The sequence below is a fragment of the Anser cygnoides genome, chromosome 13, assembly GCF_040182565.1.
Source record: "Anser cygnoides isolate HZ-2024a breed goose chromosome 13, Taihu_goose_T2T_genome, whole genome shotgun sequence".
NCBI classification, from domain to species: Eukaryota; Metazoa; Chordata; class Aves; order Anseriformes; family Anatidae; genus Anser; species Anser cygnoides.
In genome coordinates, this window is record NC_089885.1 from 7,641,764 (window position 1) to 7,658,814 (window position 17,051).

A 17,051-nucleotide genomic window follows, 5' to 3' on the forward strand; every position below is an offset into this window, starting at 1 on the left:
GCAGGATTTCACAACTTTCATTTCTTGTGCTGCTTGTCCTTTGCTTGCTCTTCTATGCAGTCGTTCTTTACGCAAACAGTAAGCACTGTAATTTTATTAAGAGCTAGCAAAACTCTATTCTCTCTCAATAATATTCCTTTCATTTTTTGTATGACATCCCAATCTATCTGGGAGCTGAATATTTCAATGAAGTGTGTGTGTACTTTGCAGAAGCCAATGCCAATAATTTTTGGACATTTGGTAATAAACATACATTTTTTCACAGAAATGGACCCAGGCATGATCTTTGGTGACAGTCTCTGTCTGAATTCTTGTATGTTTGAGTTGTTTATTTTCATGCTGACTCGCAGTTAAATGTTCACTCTATTTTTTCCCTGGGTTATATAATCCTTATCTAGGCAGCTGACGCTGCAATCTGAGTTGCAGTGGTACTTAGCAAGGAGTGGAGGAATGATTGGAATGATATCTTTCAACATTTCAGAGTCACAGGATGTTCAGCTTGTGCTTCATGACTGCTGAGTAACCTTATTGATAACGAGAATGACACTGAAATACTGACCTCTTTTTAATAATACAGCAAAATCATGCTATTATGTGCTACTGCATCTTACCGGTAGAGAATTGGAAAAATGATTTACTTACAGGTCTAGTAAATAGGTGCTATTCATTATCCAGAGGGAAAATCAAATACCAAGAATTGAACCTCTTCCTTGAAAGTGAAGTTAATGGAGCATTCTCAGCTGTGTTTCAACTTCATATGTTTCGCTTTGATTTCACATTTGCAAAGAAGTTTGTTCACAGAGGACTTAATTTTATCTAAAGGATGTACAGTAGATAATGAAAGACCAACATGCAACAGAGTAAGTAGATTTGTTCTCCAACACGAACAGGTATTTTAGCCATGTGTGCATTTTTAAAGATAGGTAAAACAGCGCCTGACCACGAGCTTACTACTGGTCTGACCACAGTTGCAGGTGGTTTGGTAAATTGAGACAATTCTCATCCAGACCATCTGAGTCAGGGATAAAATGAAATACTGTGTGCTTTTGTACTGTACACTTGTTTACAGCCTGCAGAGCTTTCCCATACGAAAGCTTTATGCTCAGCTGTAGTCATCCTTCTCTTTATGCTGCCCAGCTGGGAAGGAGCTTTGCAGGAAAGGACATGGGGTTGCTGGTGGGCACCAAGTTAACCTCGAGCCAGCAAAGAAGGCCAAGGGTAGCCTGGCTCTTGGTGGTCCTGCTTGGGCAGGGGGTTGGACCAGATGGCCTCCAGAGATCCCTGCCAACCTCAACCATTCTGCGTCCCTCATGGACTTTCTCCCTCAAGACCTGAACCCAGCCCTTGGCTGGCATGGAGCATGGACACGTGTGGGCGTCTGGAGACTGTGTCCTCTGCTTTCATTTGCTGTGAATTTTACAATTGCTTTGTTTTTACATTTCATAAGTGCTCTTTGCAGTGGTGTCAGCTCTGTTGGCTGCGGTGAAGTTCCTCAGTTATGTGGAGCTGTCAGTCCTTGGCCTTGCAGATGTTTTGGACTTTGCAAGTCATAGGTTTCCCTGCTGGTAGCTCCAGGGCTTTAAAACTCAGATTAGTTCTAGGAGCTAGAACGTACCAGTCACCATGGCACATCTGGAGGGGTTAAGGAAGGGTAAAGAACAGATAAAAATGTTTTCAGCCATAAGTTTGGAGACAGAAGGGCTGAGGTGTGTGTAGAGAGAACATCAAAGATGAGGTAGGAAACTCTTTCACTGCTGTGGAAGGGGCAGAGGTGGCTAAGATGCTCAAAAGTAATTCTGAACTTGTTAGTATTGCAAACAATTTCATGAAAGTGATGAAGCCCAGTTTCCTGAAAAATTCTGTGTGTCAAATTAAGACCTATTTTTGTTGCCATGGCTGGAGTGTGTTAGTGCTTCCACGAGCAGTGGGCACTCGGCTCATCTTCTGAATCACAGATACTGTACTGAACTCAGATGTAACCTCTGAGTAGTACTTAATCCGTAATAATTGCAATCAAGATTGAATTTTAAGGCAGTTTAGGATAATTAGTCATTTATCAAATGGATTTGTTTGGGGGGCACGTGAAGTGCCTGGCAGCGTACAGCTGAATTCTTCTAAGTTCCATCCCAGAGCACCCACCATTTGTTTTAATGATTAGCTTTTGTCCCGTAGCTCATTTATAAATAAGTTCTGTGCAGGTCTATGATTGGGCATATTTAGGCTGCGGTGGGTTTGTGTTGTCAGTGGCCGCTGTGTTACAGTCAGAGCTGGGACAGGAGACGGTCGGTGCCCTGAACTGGTGGTATTTTGTGGAGCTGCTCACATTTGGTTTCAGAGAAGTCGTGTCCAGGCAATCTGCGGCACCGGAGTGCAGAGAGGTGATGCGGGAAAGGCACAGGAGACACGCCGAACGCTTTCTGGCTAATTACTTGGCTCCGGTAGTTGCTGCTAAAATGAAGCTTTACGAATAGATTTTTGTGGGACAGATAGAGCTGTGAAAATAACTACGTAAACTCAAATGAGAGCCGCTAAGGACACAGATGTGCACTGGGGAAGTGCTCAAAGATGTTTGAACAGATGCCCAAAGGTCACCCATGTTACCTGGCAGTAATAGTTCTGGGAGTTAAAGGAAAAGATTAGTGCATCTGAACAAGGGTATGCAAAAAGCAATCAAGGACGGAAAGATGTTTATTCGTAAGGAATAAACATGAAATTGGTACCGAGTGCAAACAGTAAGGTAAGACAAGTGTAAAGGCAAGCAGTAAAGTGCGAGTGGCTCCTGATACAGGGAGCTTGCGGTGCCCTGGGGAACGGGTCTGCTCGCTGGGTGAGGTGTCTGGTCCCTCCAACAGAAAGTTATGCCCCGTTTCAAGAGAAAGCGAGTGTCTTCTAACAAGCAACAAAAGGAATTCTGGTTTCAGCGTCTCAGAAGCATTGGTGATCTCCCCTCTGGTCAGCTGCAGGTGAATTTTAAGGGGGGGTTCTACGCTGGCTAGAAATGGAGCTGAAAGCCTGAAGGCAACAGCCTGCAGACGTGTCCCTGGGCAGTGCTGGGGCACTGGGGAGATGGTGGTAGTGCTGGGGAAGAACAGGGGCAGGACGCTTCCACAGGGCCCACAAGCCTCGTGTTATTTGTGAGTCGAATACTTGAAAACAATGATTTGATAAGGCAGGTAGAAGGAATAGCAAGATCAAGGGAATGTGGGAATCAAGGGGTGAAATTGCTAACCTGGTTGGAAAAGACGTTTTTCATGTCATGGGGAAGGAGGGTTTTGAGATTTTTTAACTTTAACCCTGCATGAGATGAAGAAGCAATATGAAGAACTTGGTTTGCCAAATAATTTTTTCTCTGTTGGAATATTTGACTTGAGTAAACTTCCGCTGTGTTCTTCAGATTCTTATTTCTCATTTTCTTCACAATATTTTATTTAGGAATTCAGTGGAGTGAATGATGTCAGCTTGAAAGAGGGAAACCTAGTGCTAGTTAAATGCAGAGAACTGGTGCTTTGTGTGCATTTTCCAAATATTTTCCCATCTTTTTCTAAAATGCAAAAGCACTGTACTGTTTGATTGTGTATTTACACAGTACTTCAAAGGACCATAGAAGAAATGGCTGAGAATTTATTTTCTTTTTCCCCCTTTTTTTTTTAAACCATGCTTGGTGTAATTCAGTTGGTCTTGCTCTGGCTGTAGAGCCCCATAGGGCAGTGGTGGTGCTGTGGGGGAAGGCAGGGGGATATGAACTCATCCCTCACTTAGAAGTGGAGGTGATGAATGCACAGATGTTTTTAAATCACACTGCAGCGTGTTATCTAATTTTTATGGTTAGCCATTACTGTAACTACCTCAATGGAAAGGAAAGAGAAAATTGGTATGGCTTCTAAAACCAATGAGGCGTTAAATAGGTGACAATAATCGTGATATAAACTTGGAATATTTAATTGGCATGCAGAATACCTGTGGGGAACATTACGTCTCAGGCTGTTCTCAAAATATCAAGTGCTTGTGCCATGAAGTTTGTGCCCACGAAGTTCCAGGCGATCCCGCTCTCGGCTGGGGCTGCCGGAGCCATTTGCCAGCAGCATTTCATTTCTTCCCTCTTGCTTTTTGTGCCTGGCTGCTTGCTTTCGTGGTTTATATGGAAGCAGCTTGTTTCAAGGCCTTCCCACAGAAAGTGTTGTTGTCCTGCCTCATGGGGGTTTCCCTTTGGATCACACCCTCGGTCCTTTTAAAAAGCTACTGGGGACAGGGGCACTGGGGGAAGACCTCAGAGGCTGGGGATGCCCACTGGGTTCCTTGAGCTTCCTTGCTGATACAGGGTTATTGGAGACACTCACTGTGGTTTTGAGTGTGACCTCTACTCCTTTTATGTAATTCAGATAACAGGATTTTCGCTGCTTTCTTGGAGAGGTGGTTTTGCAGCTTGGCTGTGAGCAGCAGCTTGGGTTTAGTTTCCTGCTTGGTTTGGTTTTGTTTTTCCCAATGTTCTTTTCTTGTTCCAGTTGCCACTCTTGGTTGTATCTTTGACTTTTTACAGTCATCATGTTCAGCCATGGGCTGGGAACTGCTGAAGGAGCCTCTGCTCGTTCTCCTCCCATCTTGGGAAAGGCGGTGGGAAGCTGGCAGCGATGCCAAGAGAGTGCTCGGCATCCCTGGTTGCACCGAGGGGGAGCAGTCATCGCGTGCCCCTGCCCCGGGCTGCAGAAGGGCAGCTTGGTGCTTCCTGCAGCAGCTGTGAGCTTTGGCCAGCCGCACGGGTGCAGCTCCCATCCCTCGCTGCAGCTCCCGCACCGCAGCCTGTGCTGGGGTCGGTTCTTAGCCCGTGGGCTGAGCTCAGCCTGCCTGGTGGGTGCGCACGCCGGGAGCGCCTGGCCCTCCCAAACCTGTCAGGCTCTTCACCAGGTAGCTAACCCTTATTTTCTGTTTTACGTCATAGCATGTATTTACAAATAGTAATTGTGTTTTTCATGTTCTTGTAGTATTGTGGTGTGTGTTACGGTGCCAAATCTTACAGGAATGAGACAAAACCTAAATGTGATATACAACTGAAATCATGTGCAACTGAGATTGATCCTTTCCCCTTAGAGAGGAGGTACTTAAACGGTGCAAAAACGTTTACATGAAGGTAGACAACATTCCTTTATGGAAAAACTAAATTCCATAAATGAAACAGTGAATTTCATTTTCCTATGATGCTAAATTTTGAAAGCCTTTCCCACGTGCCCCGAAAGCATTTTCTCATGTGTTTGTTGTGCTCTGTTGAAAACCTACCCTGGGAACATGCAGCACCCCTTTATTAAGTTGCCAAATGATTTTAGCAATCTTATTTTCCACATCTGGTTTTCAAACCTTTGAAAAGGAGCCAGGCCTGGGAAAAGAAACAATGAATCGCAAATGCGTGCGTCTTGGAAAGCTACCTCGCATTTCCTAGCCTAGAAATGCTCATCTGGAGCAGGGCAAGCAGCGACTCCGGCGAGTTATTGTGGCAGCAGCCCGCTGCTGGGGAATGCCTGCAGCCAGCTGGAGAGCAGGGCTCGGGTAGGGAAATCCCTGCAAGTGGCCTCCTGGTTAAGTGGCAGGCCTGCTGCCTTGCAGGCTTGTTGATTTTAGCGTCTTTTTCTCTTGCTTTCTCTATTCTGTCCCTGGTCTTCTCAGGGAAGCATTTCAGCTGCTCTTTTTTTCTGATGCTTGATTTACAAACATTAAATATTAAAATAAAGTAGCAGCTCAACAGCATTTTCCTGCATGGGTCTGTCTGGCAAACTCATTTATTTCTGTGCCACAAGAAGCTGCTGGCCAGTCACCTTGTATAGTGCAGCAGGGGAAGATGTGTGGCCATAAGCCCTTTCTGCCACACAGAGAACCAAAGGAGCAAGATGCAGGACCCAGAAAACCCAAACTTCAGCTGAAGCAGCTACTGACCACCTTCTGCTGCCACCCAGGACCCCGTCCAGAGCTCGGAGGGGCTCAGCCTCCTCCCTCACAGAGCTGAGTGTTTCGCCTTTCTGTATGTTGGGGAAAAAAATCACTTCTCCGCTCACTGTGGTCCACTGTGTGTTGTAACACAGAGCTGTGCTGTGGATGATTCCTTAAGCTGCAACCTTCAGAACCACACAGCTCTTAAGGTCTGAAGGAAGCTCTGACCCGTTCATTACTGTACAGAGGTTACTAGCACTGTACAATTAGTAGTGGCATGTACAGTAGCAATTAAGAAGTCAGAGAAGTGTAGACATGAACAATAGGCCATCTGTTTGACGGAGATAACTGTTAAGATCAGTATGAATTTAGATGCTGCTTTACTGCTTAACCCACCCTAAATTACTTCTTGTGGTAGCAACGCCTCGTTAGCTAATGAAAATTCTGTGGGAAACCCCCAGGACGAACGCTTGCGAAGTACTAAGCAAAAAATTAAATATTATTTTTAATGCATCAATTAAACTTAATCATTCTCTAGGAAATACATAACGTTTCCCAGAAATAATTGAAATCCTACTGCTGGTTTTTATACAAGGTGATTTCACACCGAAATGAGTTGCAGTACAATAGACGCTTCCGCTAACTTATAATTTGTGAAATTCAGAAAGTGTTAGTATATCATTTAGATAATGAAACCTTTACACCCGCCTAGATTTGTAAGTACCAACTTGAGTGAAGGAAATGCTATTTCAGTGCTATTATATTAAATTATAAACATTTGCTGGGGGGTTGATGGCTGTATGTTTAATTTACAAGCTTTTCATTCCAAGCTTTTCATTTATTCTCAGCAATTTAGGAAACTGTAGTTTTAAAAACTACTGATGGCAGTGTTAAAATTAAGTGCGTATTCACAAGGCTGACCAAAGCCTCAATGATCAAAGTAGTCAATAAATATGAATCATTTCCAAGACACTTAATAACTATTTTTCTGAACGTTTTAATTGCCTGTTCCTCTCATGAACCACAGTCTGTCTCTCCCTCTCCTCCCCATTTAATATCGGGCCGTTCTATTTAGGAGCTGCAGTCAAATGTCTCCTTGTGAAAATGGAAGCTTAGCTTGGGGTCTGCCTGCAATTTATTAAAATCTTAAGTGAACCTCTGAAAATAAGAGGTGGTGCTTTGTTGCAGTAGATCCCGAAGGATCCTCATCAGATAAGGAAGCAGGAGGATGGCATCAGCGAGGGTCTCTGTGCGTGCTGGATGCAGTGCTGCTGAGAGGGGTGCCCACCCAGGACCCCATGTGGGTAGCTACCAGATCTGGACACCATGCCTCTCCCTGCCCCTCTTTTTGTACTTTTTTTGTTTTCCAAGGCCAGTAAGAACTCAGCATACAGGTATCATAGTACTTTGTAGCCTCCTTGAGCAGGAAATGGATTTAAAAAAAAGAAAAAGGGGTTTTGGATATCGTATCTTTCTATAATCCTCTTGAATTATCAATTAGAGCCCCATTAGTTGTGTCATTACTGTTGTGCCGTCAACGTTTTCTTTGAAATCATCTTTCCTTCCAAGGGGTTTTATAACAGCTAAAGTCGTTTTGAGGCGTAGCACGAAAACCCACAGCATTTAGTTTGAGGCCATTTATTTTTATTTTATTTGGGGGACCATAAGGTGGTCAAAAGATTGAATCGTTAAAGCAGGCAGAGTGCAGAGATATTTCAGGGAAGGATTTCCCATTCCTGTAATTTCACGTTTCCAAGGGAAGAGGAGTGATTTGCAGGGGTTTTACTCTTGTCTTTTTATACTCCAAGTTAATACATGGCACTATTACACTCCACGTTAATACATTGCACTATTCCATAATGGCTCATCAGTGCTCGGTGCCTCATGCAAAGCAGAAATATTGGGAAAAAAACGTGGAGAGACAAAGTCATTTGTCCAAAGATGTGCTGTGAGTTTGAGCTCCAGGTGTCCAACCCAGCCTCCTCTTGTGTTTTACCCATCACAGCTGCACACTCAGCTGGGGGCCCTGGGTTTGGTCCATCCCCTCCTCTTCCTCCACCACAGCTGTCCCTGACCTGGTGCTCGTAGCCAAAATCTGGCTGTGGATGTTGTTAGGGCAGTAGGAGAGGCAGCTGGGGCTAGGCAGCTCTGCACTGGAAGGGGGAGCCTGGGGGTGCCTTGCGGGCAGCCCATCTGGCTCCTGCCTTCACCCTGCGCAGAGATGTTGGGGCAGGTGTACCTTCCAGCCTTCTCCATTTCTTATTTTTAATTTTATTTGGGAGGATGAGGAGGGATAATGAATCAGGGAATTAAATGAGCTCCCAGACAGACTCCTGCAGAGCACGTCCACCCCCTCTGGGCAGGGCTCCATTGATAACTGCTTGCAGAGAACGAGGTTTCTCTTCCTTTTGAACCAGCTCTGTAGCTGGTCATTAAAAGTTTTTGACCTCAATGTCAAAAATCCACCTAGCAAGCTGCCAGCTTTCTCTGTGCAGCGGGCTGCAACAATGGAAGAGGAGGAACTTGCAAAAGGTCTTCAAAGGGTTTGATGAAATAGGTTGTGGTGGTTCATCTGAAGCTGTTAGAAGTGATCGCGCTAATAACCCGCCCTTCAAAAGCTCCTGAAATCCATTCAGGTTTACAAGGTGAGACCTGGCCTTCAGAAGCCTTTTCTCTTCTTCATTTTAGTCACCACATTAATGGGGCTGGCTCCTGGGGGGAGGCAAGCATCGCTGGGATCAATGACATGTCTTAAACGCGAGCTGCCAGGGTAATCACCCCTGCTGAAGTTCACCAGGTGCCATTTGTGCCCCTGGGGGCAAGGCTGTGCCAAGGGGGCTCAGGCAGCCGCAGAGGGGTCACTGCCCAGCTCAGGGCCAGGTGGGAGACCTGGGGGCTTTTGGGTTACGAAGAGAAAGGATGGAGATCTTCACAAATGGCACGTCTTAGAGCCGTATCAGCTTTGGGGTGGGTTCATCAGGAAGATAAACAAGGAAATCTAAGTTTGTTTACTAAGGAACATCGTGGGGAATAAATATCTTTTCCTATCTAAAGTTGTAGGTATTTTTACAGTATTAATGGAAAAACACTCGTTCAGCTGGCTGATACAAATTGGCCTGTGTAAAGTGGGTTCCCTGAACTGTGTGAAAATAAGTAAAACGCAGACTATTTTTAGAATTCATTACATTTTTCTTATAATATTTTAAAAACACACCTATAATCTTAAGCTTTTGGCTTCAGCTGCTTGACAGGCTCAGCTGAGCCCATTTTTAAGCAGGTATTTTGCAAGTTTGCCTTGCTGTAATCATTTGCAGATGAATGGCTGGGTTCTGTTTTGTGGTATCAGTGACTCAGGAAATTTGCAGTACCTTAGACAGCACAGACAGCTTGTGAAAATGGAGGGTGGGGAACCCATATTGCGAGAGGAAAGCTAATTAGGTTTAATTAAAGTTAGGCACAAATCATGGAGTTCAGGTCACAATCTAACAACCTCCCCAGGGCTTAGGGGGCTTTTTCATTAAAATCAAGCCTCAGTAAGGCAAAGCTGATTGTGCCAAGAAATCTGCTGCTTTTATCTACAGCTCCTCAAGCAGGATTCTCATTAGCTTCCCAGTCGTGAGCATGCAGTCTGTAGTTCATACATTAAAAAGCTGTAAATATTATTTACTTTAAATTATTGTACTAGATCTAGTAACTTTGACGCTGGGGATAACTGAGGTGAGAAGGGGACTGAGAGCAGTTATTTGTCCTTCCTCGTGGTGCAGGAACTAACAGGCACCTGGTGAGGAACGAGACAAAAGACTTGAAGTAAACCCAGTATATTTTAGGCAAGACATGAAATTACATTATGTCAGTCATTGTCACTGTATGGTGTGAAGGCCAAACATATAGAGGTTAAAAATTCATCGGATAAGTAAACGGAGGATGAGTCCGTCAAACTCTGTTAGGTGTGGTAGTCTGAATTCAGCTGCTATTTCAGGGAGTCCCAGGCCACTTATTTCTGAAATTGAGAAGCATCAATCTCTGTCCTGGGGCTCTGCTAAAAGGCTTTTTTGAGACTCCATGTGCTCCCGGTACCTACAAGGTGGGGGGTCCTGAGCCTTTGGAGCCCTACGTCAGCAGCACGGTCCTGCTGCGGGGTGCTCAGTTCCCGGGGATCTGTGCAAAGCCTCGCTAGGTCAGGTTGCCACGTGGCTTCGGATCCTGCCTTCATCCTTCGTGTCTATAAAATCTGTTCACCCAGCATTTGGGTTATTGGGTTGCTAATGCTCCTTTGCTCATAAAAAAGCCGTGTGTTCATGTGCAAGGAAAAGTTATAGCTTTATTTTGTCCAATTTGTGTCTTGCTTGATAGGTACAAAGCTGAGTTACCCTTTGTCGGCCATGGGCTTTAACAGAGCAGGTCAGAAGTTTTCAGTGGAATTTATTTTCTGGATTTAATACTGTTTTTTCTAGAAATAATCTTCAGAGAGCTTCCAACTCTTTCTTCATCATGTATCTCACCTGCGCTGGTGCTGAGCAGCCGGCCGGACACCCCTGGGGTTTGCTTGCTGGCAGCCCAGCTCTTCGCTTTGGGGAGGAAGCGTTTCGTTTGCAATTGGCGCTGTGAGGTGGTATGTTCGGCCTGAGCTGAGACAGGAGGAATTTTGAAATTTCTCCATGTCTTTAGTAATGTTTTTCATAGATTTTCACTGAAGAAAAACGTTGACATTCTGGGGAAAAAGGTTTTTTGGCCAGTGTGTCTCTTAAAATGTGTATTCTGGAGTAATTATTTCATCTAGGAGTAGGAACTTACCTTCCTATACAAACCCAAATAACATGATCGTTCATTGGTGAAGAGTAATTTGACAAGCTGTCAGAAGGATTTCAGCTTTTTTAGTTGTCTTCTATTTTGGTTGCTTCTGTCAAGAGGATTTTTTTTTCTTAACACGAGGAAAATTCAGTTCAATGGGACAGATTTCCTTCCAGAAGATAATTTTGAATATTTAGTTAGCTGTAGTGGTTTTCCTCCAGCTGTCACTGCTTTCTTGTTCCCACACTCTTGAGAGAAGATTTTAAAAATAATTAAGAGTGTGCCTTTCCTAGCAAGAGCTTTGGTTTGTTTAAATTTGGCAGCTCCTCATGCTCCTGCCGCAAACTGGGCTGCCTCGTGCCTCGCAGGTCACAGCCCAAGCTGCGGCTGTTCGGTCCCTGCCCTCGGGAGGCAGAGGGGAGGGCTGGCAATGAGACCCAGACACGGAGAAGGCTTCTGTGGGATGTGTTGTCCCGTGAGCAGTGCAAACTGTCTCTTCGGCTGGTGGGGAGGTGCGGGGATGAATCCTGACCTGGGGTATGGCAGTGAGACCGGAGTGAAGACCCCTGTAGCCCCAATGAAGGTGATGGGGAAAGGGGAATCTGCTCCTTGGGGCAGCGTCCATCTCCTAGGTGTGCTATCTCACATCAGAAATGCCTCTGATGGAGGTTTCCATGGGCGTGGAGCCAGAAGGCAACAGGAAAGAAAATGTACAGTGAAGCCAGGGGCTTAGCACTGAGTCAGGAAAACAGAAATCAAAGGGCAAGCACTATAAAAATTTCAGTGACGGGGTTATTGATTGAAAGAAGTATTTCTTTAAAATTGATGGGAACTGTTTTATGCACCCCTGTTCTCCTCTGCTGTGGGACATCACTAGTGTTACCCCAGTGCTCACTCTAAGGCTTGGGGACACCCCAAGGAGAATGAGGATGGTGGCACCCCTGCTGCTGCCCCCCTCTGCCCACAGTCCCCGGCGCTGGGGTGGTCAGCACCTGGGCAGGGTGTCCCTGGCAGCATGGGAATGGCTGTGGGTTTTGTGCCATAAAAGAGCCTTTTGGAAGCTCTGCTGCTTGGCACTGTGCTGGTAAAGCCCACGTAGCCCCACTACCTAATATCAATCTTTAATGATGATAACTTTGCTAAATTCAGCCCTTGATAAATCTTAGAGTTGGCTTTTCAAAGTTGGAAATCAAATATAACCCAGTTACTTTCCTATTTGATTAAACTGAACTGCCACTTTGGTGAAGTGCTTAAATGAATCAGAATTAATGTATTTTGCTCCAGTAAATAAAGTTATGTCTGGATGGTTCAAATATCGACAGTCACATGGAGCTCTTGGAAATGAAGCCCTGCCAGTCTGCAAGGAGAGCGGGGCTTAAGGAAATAAATGTTTTATGGTTCTTCCTGGAAAGCTGGGATGGTGGTTTTAGTGGGGATGATTGAAAAGACAATTTTTAGAATGGCAAAACAAATAATTTTAAATACACGTATTATGGAGGGTCATTACATTTGATCTGTTAGCTCTGTAAGGACTCACAGCCTCGGAAGGAGCTATCGAAGGAATGTTTTGGAGGCTCCGCGTGCTCGATCACGGAGCAGTAGCTGCCAGGAGCGAGGATGAGGGGCTGCTGGGCCCCTCCTAGCCCTCGGTGGGGCTCTCGAAACCTACTTTGCCAAGAGCTATTTCCAGTCAGAGGGTCCAAAGCCGGCGCAAAGCAGTCCTTTAGCTGCCTGTAGGCTGTACGAGGGTACAAGGGGCTGAGCTCCTTGTGCTGACTTGGAGCTGTCAGTAAGTCCCGCTGGAGCTTGCATTCAGCTGCTCGGCTCCCGGCTCGTTTCCCCACGTCTTTCCACAGACACGATCTTCTTGTCAACCAAATTACAGGCCTCCAAGAAAAGGTGCGAAAGGGCAACCCACCAGCTCTTCTGGATGGCTTCATGTTTCCAGGCTCGTAAGGTTTGGGAAATGAGATCCTTAATTCCAGGTCTTAGTCCTTCAGTCTTGGTAAGCCGCAGGGGGTGGGCTTTGCATCTGTCTGTCCTGGAGCCCTTGTATTTATTGTCACAGCGCGTGCACGAGTTTCCCAGGTTTATTTTGTGCCTTTCCAAACAGTGACTTCCATCACCCAGAAATTCAGGGGGTATGCTGCTTGTTAGAGGCTGCAAAAACCTGTTCAGATTTCAGCCTGTGCCTGTTTTGAGCAGCTTGACCTGGTGCAATCCATACCCGCATACGGGGGTGCTGTGCCTCTTGTCCTTGCGTCTGAGGTTTCCCACTGGAGGGGGGAACACAGCCATCTTCTGGAGCTTGCCTTGCTTCTCTGTAGGTGCCTGTTAAATTGCCATCGTCAGCCCATAATGCCCTGAGAAAAGTATTTTCAAAGAGACCAAATGGTTGAGAATCTCAGATGAGATGTCCGATGAGACCGCTAGTTAGAGATGGCAAATAAAAATGGAAATTAAGGGAAACTGCACGAATCCAAAAACTGGATCTTTCTCTCATCACCTCTTTCCAGAGGGTGAAAAAAGCATTTCTGAGTGGGAGTTGGAGTGACTAATGTGTTGTTATTCAGTTAAATCAACTCAAGAATGAAAACTTCTTGTTCCTTTTCAGAACACTCAATATTTTATTGGTAATTTACAGTGAAGGAACATGCCCAGACGGCCTCCGTTTCTTCCTTATGCAGGCTTTTATGCTTAATGCCTCTTTTTAAGGCATGTTTCCCTACTGGTTTACACTCTCTCCTTTCTTTCCTTTGGCAATCATGTGCAGTTGTGCTGGATGGCTTTTCTTACCTGGCCTCCTTTGCCATGAGCAAGCAGCCATACAGATGAGGGTTTTGGTGTTTTTTTGGCTTTTTGTTTTTCTCTCTAAAACCTACTCACTCCTACTACTCACTTTGCAGGGTGAAAACAAAAAGACCCTGAAGCATGGGAGTGCTAGTTCCCAGATGTGTCATTGAAAGGGTCTCCGAGGAAGTATGTATCCTGGCTTTTTGTGGTTAATTTAAGAAAAGTCAGCATCTGCACTTTCTACAAGACATCCCTTATCTAGTAGCAGGGGACCTGGCAACAGGTGTTTGACTTGGAGGTTTGTGAGATCCCCTTTATGTGGGGCTTTCCTATCATAGTTCCTTCTCTGCACCTCTCCTTTTTTCTTCCCTCTCCCATCCTCATCCATGCCTGCTCTAAAGGTCTCCAGGACAGGATAAAATCTCATCCTGCTCCAGGACCGATTACACATCCAGTTTCCCAGCCGTGTAGCACCTAGCACAGCTGGGCTGTGCCCGCGTGGCACTCCTGTGTGATCTCATAATAAAGCAGGGGTTCTGTTCTGCTGCCTGCCACCCTCTGCGCCATCAGTCGGCTCGAGCTCCTCTTCACAATCCTGCTCACCATCAGTTAAGTTCATGGAAGAACTTTTAAATTGAACGCATGGCCCTGCAAGACGAAGGCATGGAGACAAATTTCAGGCTTTGTCCATCAGTGGAGAAGTACAAGGTCAAATTCAGATGTAGGCACCAATACATCCAGGGATAGAAGCTCCAGTACCCGACCAGCCATGGTGAGTGGGGGCCTGTCACGTGTTAAGAGTGGAAACCACGTATGTAGAGAGGCAGAGCCACATGGACAGTGCATTTGGCTAATTACTGCAAATACTAATAGGTAAATATTATTTATTAGACCATACTGTATGCAGTGAAGGGTCTGGTAAGCAAGAGCAAAGATCTTTCTCTGCCATCGGGCAGTTTTATGTATTTCTTAGGTAAATGCAATACATACATATGGTTTTGTTCCTTGGAGAGAAACGCAAACGTGGCTGATTTGCAGCTCTCGAATAGGGCAGAAATTAGCAGCATCTTTTTAAGAGGGACTGCTCAGTTCTTTGTTGTCTCCATAGCCCAGAGACGTACGTCAGCTTTAGCAGTCAAACTTGAGGCTTTCGATTCAACGTTGATGTCTCATGCTCAGATACAGGAGTTCTTCATGCTTCTAAATGTTCTCGTGGGCTAAAGCAGATCAGCACAGGATTTGAGCCAAACCTTGTTACAGTCGATGCAGGTTTTCTCCAGCTGATTGTTAAATAATGGTTCTGTTCATGCAGCAAGGGTCTTGGTAAGAAAAAAAATGAAATAATGCTTTATAATCTGCAGAAGGGGGTCCTGTTATTTTAGTAGCATTAGTCACATTGCTAATTAGTATTTACTGTCTTCCCAGGCTGAGCACAAGGTATGAGAATAACCAGTATGAGGTGTGGTTTTTTTTTCCCTGTTTTCTTTGCTAAGGCATAAAACAGAAAAGAATAGGAAGGATATAGCTATTATGATCTTCCTTTTTATCCACCTAAGATGTTAATGCTAGATAATTGGTTTGCTAATGTTAGAAATACTAAATGTTGCATTCTCGTGTTTGTGATTCTGGTGTGCTGCCTGTTGCCAGGATTAAAATGTTCTATAAGTATCATCACAAGTGATCCTGCTCTGATGAAACCACGCTGAAATATAGAAGTCTTGCCGCAGTGTATGCGCTGAATTAAATGTGATGTGACGCCTTTGTCGATGCGATGTCCTGCGTGAAGGATTCTTTGCTGTGCTTAATTTGCAAAGCTCAAATTAAAAGTTCTTTCAAATATATTCTTTAGTTCAGTGGAGGAGTGTGTTTTAGATCACAGGCAATGCGAGCTGACTTAGAGATGAAGTGCTGATGTTTTGCCTTTCTCAAAATGGACCCGAAATTAATGGGGAGCAGCAGTCAGCTGCAGCGTTCTGCAGGGGTCTCGTCATCCTACTCTCCAGCTTTTCAGTGAAAGTAAAATGAAAAAATCTTCTGATTAGGTTTGTAGAAGGTTTACAGATCATCAAAGAGTAATTAGGGATGTCTGCAAGGTCAGGCAACGTGGTAAATAGGATTCATTTATTTTGAACCAGCCTTGAGATCAGGTTTCCGATCTCTAGGAACCATCTAGGAGGAAGAGTGCAGCTCTCACGTAACGGGATGGAGATCTGCGTCTAGAGAGCAGCAGCTCTGAAAAGGTTGTACAGCTTGCATGGGAGGACCTATTAAACAGGATCCCAAGATGGAATACTGTGGAGAAGAGGAATAGTATAAATACGTAAGCATTAAAATATGATTTTGGGAGAGGTGGCATCCTCACTGTATGCAGTACTGGCAATTACTGCAATACATCCCATCCTGGTGGTTGAAAAGTACTGGTAAGAGTTATGAAAATAATTTCAAGTGAATAAAACTGTCTTAGAAAGAGTAAAGAATCCCGATGTATTTATCTAGCACGAGAGAGGAAAAAACAGAACAAAACACAAAAAGGAGAGGTGTCTTGACGAGGCTGTGTATTCAGGCTGTGTATTCGTTTATTTGGAGAGATAGTATCTGAGTGTTTGAAAACTACTACCAGCCCTGAACCTGGTCCTTGGTAAGCCTACCAGAGCACGCTTATCTTTGCTCTTTTGCCACATCAACGTTTCCCCCCTTCACATGACAGTCATACTGAATTAGCGTTAGTTGTCACCAGTAGGGTATGAAAGGCTGATCATATTAGGGACTGTCGCACCGTATTAGTCAAAATTAATGCTGAAAGAATACGATAAAACCCGTATCAGTGTTTCAGATGCTGCATCTTAGCACAGGGAGCTTTCTCTTACCTGAACCAGTGTTTTCTCCTTCAGTACTGCTTGTTGATGCGAGATGAATGCCGTGCTCCATTTCCATGGGATGCCAGTGCTCCGCCGGGCTCTAGCAGCAACGGGCTTTGGGGCCTCATCAGGTGTTGGACCATTCACCTTAAATTTATAAGGTGGAGAGTAGGGATGTAGCTGTCATCGAGGGCTCCTGACGTGCCACTTGACAGCCCGACTTGTTAATGGAAGGCAGCACCGTTTTTTTCAGCGCCCCATGCCATGGTGTGCAGGAGGTCAGCAGTGTTAAGGGGGGGCTGAGCCGGAGTGGGGCACAGCTGGGAGTGCAGAAACACTTCATCTATCCTGGGGCAACGTAAGCCAGAGCTGGACTGCACTCCGCAAAGTGCTTGTGGGTGCAGGACGTATGTGGCCTTTCAGGAGCCCCTACTGCTGGGGGCAGTGGCAAGCAGGCTGGGGGCTCCCAGCCCCTGCCCAGGGCTCATGTGGCCAAGGAAGCAATCCTGAGCATCCCACGCAGACGTTTCTTGCCTCTTTGGATAAAATTAATTAGTGTATTTTATTTTTTTCTAGAAACTTGACTTAGATTTTTTGGTAATGACACGGTATTACATTGTATTAGCTGCATAGCAAAATATTCTGTCCTGCACCTGATGCACAGGTACTGCTTTAAAGCTGTCGCTGTTAATG

The 17,051-nt window shown here is 45.2% G+C and overlaps 1 protein-coding gene across 17 annotated transcripts in view; it reads left to right on the forward strand.

Moving 5' to 3' along the window:
* IL1RAPL2 (interleukin 1 receptor accessory protein like 2) overlaps positions 1-17,051 on the forward strand; it is a 425,448-nt gene that overhangs the window by 189,906 nt on the left and 218,491 nt on the right. Inside the window, exon 1 of one of the 17 annotated variants that reach the window (XM_013183680.3) lies at positions 13,368-14,272. The exons of the other annotated variants lie outside the window; for them this stretch is intronic. The gene's annotated coding sequence lies outside the window, so the exon portion shown is untranslated. Of the gene's footprint in view, positions 1-13,367; positions 14,273-17,051 lie in introns of those variants that run through there. 17 annotated transcript variants of the gene reach the window in all.